Raw genomic sequence first — 3,676 nt, forward strand, 5'->3', positions numbered from 1 at the left:
TCTCATTTTATTTTATTTTTTTCAAAATTCTCCTTACTCTCTCCATAGTGCTGACATCTTTTCTTCTTAGATCATTCTTCATCCGTTACAAATCTTTGATCCTTGTTCCCTTACAGAACTAGGACCTGCTGTGACCTAGACCCACTTGGAGATTTACTTTCCTTTTGTGTGAAGTTACAGCACTTCAAACTGTGTGCATTCTCGTGATTTCCACAAGTCTAAAAGTTAATGAATAGAGAAATACTTTAAACTTTATGTTTTATTAATACACAAAGGTAATGTTGATTAACTGTAGACTTTATCAGTATGCTAACTATCTTAGCATTTTATTATTTCGTGTGGTGCTTAGCCTGAAAAATATCACAATGAGAACATTAAATGTAAACTCAAGGGTCTACAAATGTATGTTTAAATATGAAAGAATCTGAAATTCCTAATGATGTGAGAGACTTGCTTTTCACCCCACTTTTAGTTTGAGTCTTAGATCTTAAAGATGAAACCTCACATTGCGTGAACCTAATTAAACCTCAAAAATGATAATTGGCTTCCTCTTTACACACATAAGGCAGTTAATTATATATAAAAGTACTAGATGAGATATAGGACTGGGGTTCTTTTTTCTATTCAATATTGATTAAATCAAAGAAAACTTCTTAATCTTTTGTACAAATTTTTGTTTAGGACCTACTTTTCCCACTTGATTATACTTTCCAGTTAATAACGTTTCTTTCTTTCTTTTTTTTTTTTTGTCAGCGAAGATAAATGCCCATACCCTTTCCAGTAAAGTTATATACTGTTCTCAAGGTCATTATTAATACAAAGTCTACGCATACAGTGTAGATACGACAGAAAACAAAGTTTTACAGAAGGAACATGTTTGAAACAAATTAATTCAAATTCAATACATCTAGCTTTAAAAGTGGACTCTGAGATGCATAGTGGCTTAATCTAAGCATTCCTATGTAAACAGAAGAAAAAAATCTTACCCAATCAAAATTAATAAAGCAACAGGAGTCTGGGTATCTTGGGTTGTTCCAAATGGAGCCAGAGGAGAAGATTCTAGAGCAGCAGCTGGAGGACATGTTGACAAGAAATGTAAATTCAACTCAATCCTAAATTTAATTCAACTCAGATCCTAAATTTAATGTCACATTCTGGAAAAGCATATTTCTTTTTTTCTTTTTCTTTTTTAAAAAATTATTTTAAAGAGAATAAAACCAAATGAAATGAATGAATAAGGCCAATCAAAAGAAAAAAATGAAAGTGATACAGGATTTCAAAACAGGATAATAGGAAATCAACAATGGTTACCACAGTGTCTCCTGTTATCTTCAAAATTGCTGCCCATACCATCAGACATAATAAAATCAAACAAAAAAGATCAGAATAAAGTCAATCACAATAGAACACTGAAGAAAACAAAACAATAAAATGGACCAAAACAAAACAGTGAGAACAATATTGGATTTCAAAAACAAGAAAGAAGGAAATCCACCAGAAGTTGCTATACTGCATATTGTTGTCCTCTAAATAAATGCACAAACTACCAGGTTTAGGCTTGAAAAGTCGATCAAAAAATACAAGAATTAATTTGTTTTTGTACCTCATTTGCTGTCAACTCAGCCTCTCTTCCTCCAAATCAGCCATTTGCTTGGGGTAGTGGGTAGGGCATGCTCTTCTTGTCTCTCAGCCTGGTGCTGGCTGGCTCACAGGAATGGCAGATTGCTTCTCATTTTTCCTCCTGATCCTGAATGGGAAAATCACATTTTTTTAATTCTTGGGAATGTATGTGCTACTCTACACTATCTGCTTTGCTACAGTTGGAATCCCTCAGTTCTGAAAGTGTAATTCAATAATAGTTTTTATAATGGCAGATGGGTAAATCTTGCCATCACATATTTCTTTGTGAAGCCAAAGAGCTACCCCTGTGGGAGAAATGCTAGGATTTTAACGTATTATTTTAATGCCTTGTAGTCAAAAGTAGGAAAGCCTCTGTTCTTTCCCTTGGGCATGACTTACTGTGTATTTGCCTGTATCCTGGCTAAAGGATGCTTATCCCAGAGTGGAGAATGAGATGAAATCATCTTTTAATGTTAATGGAATACAGATAATCCATTTGTAACCCAGTATTCTCCATACCTAAAATTCTTTGGCATAAGCATATTGTATTAATATACCACTTCTGAAATATAGATCAAATAAAGTGAATAAGAAACTTGTTGGGTCAGGGAAATACTGGACAAATATTTTAGACCAAAAAGACTGAAGACTCACTTGAAACAAAGTCACAGCAGATTCCGATTTGTACATATGTTAAAAGTCTCAAAAAAATCAAATGCTTTTAAAGCAAGAGGAGAAAAGTAGTGAATGTGGATTTTTCTATTTCTTTATGATTCAAATAAAAATTGGTGTCAATATAGTTTATGGTTTTTCACATCTATTTTGCCTCTGTTTTTCATGTGCATTTGCAGTTCAACCAGAGATTCTTGTGTTCTGGAACAATGCTCATCAAATGGTACCTTCTGGATATCTGACCTGCAAATCTACTCACACATTTTCTCTTCACTATAAAATCTAAATGTCCTCATTTCACTTGCTAAAAGCGATATTTCAATTGCAAAATATCCAAATATGTTCCTTATAGCATGTTGATGAAAATTAAGGCAAGCACAGAGAGATATTCTCCAGTAAGAACAATAATTTCTAAGATAATTTGAAATAAGGAGGGTTAAAACATAAATGATTTATACCAGAATAATTATTACATATGACACTAGTAAAATAAATGATTCTTAATGTATAATTATAGGTAAGCATTGATAAATCAAGAATACTCCTTAAAAGCTCTTAAGAAATTGCTGAAAATTAGAAAATAATTACAGAGTCGAAATGAGTTATTAAATCATTTCATAAAGCTGTTCAAAAGGTATGACAAAAAAGGAGCACAGATATAATAACAATAATCCATAGATAGACACAGCATACAACTACAAGAATTCAAATTTTAGAGGGGCCTAAAAATAAAAATTATATTCTATCTAAAAGAAAAATGTTTTGTAGTTCCAAAAGAAAGGCAAACCAAAAAGTAAATTGCCCTTAATGCTTCACACACCTCAGGCAAGTTTGCCTACACAGTACAGGTAAACCGAGATATTTCTTAACAATCCCTCTTTTCATTTTCCAGGATAGGACATTTAAATGCATTATTCATTCAGAGGTTATCCTAAAGTCATACCAGCCAATGGAGTAGCCTCACAGCACAGTACCAAGAGCAAATCAATTTAATTAATTTGAAAATTAAGTTCATCGTATTATGAGAACACTTTCGTCAACACAGGAAGTGCTGTCTTAAAGATTACAATTTGGATTATTGATTTACAAATATGAATTAGTACTTTTACGACAATGCAAGAATCTTAGAAGTCCTTACTGCAATTCATGGAATGTACTACAGTTGGATTTTTCTTAAGTTATTTTCATGTGTGATTATATGTATGGAGATATAATTCTTTCCATGTTTTTATAGGCAATATTCACATAAATTTACCCAATATATAAATTTTATTTGCTGCATGCCTTATATCTCTGTTATATTCTGAGATAATTTTGTTTCCACTTGGTACGACTTCTACTCTATAGTTTGCTTTTGCTAAACTAGTGACAAATTCTCTCAGTA

The sequence above is a fragment of the Cavia porcellus genome, unplaced genomic scaffold, assembly GCF_034190915.1.
Source record: "Cavia porcellus strain 051 isolate PalLab524CR breed Dunkin Hartley unplaced genomic scaffold, mCavPor4.1 scaffold_7, whole genome shotgun sequence".
Taxonomy (NCBI): domain Eukaryota; kingdom Metazoa; phylum Chordata; class Mammalia; order Rodentia; family Caviidae; genus Cavia; species Cavia porcellus.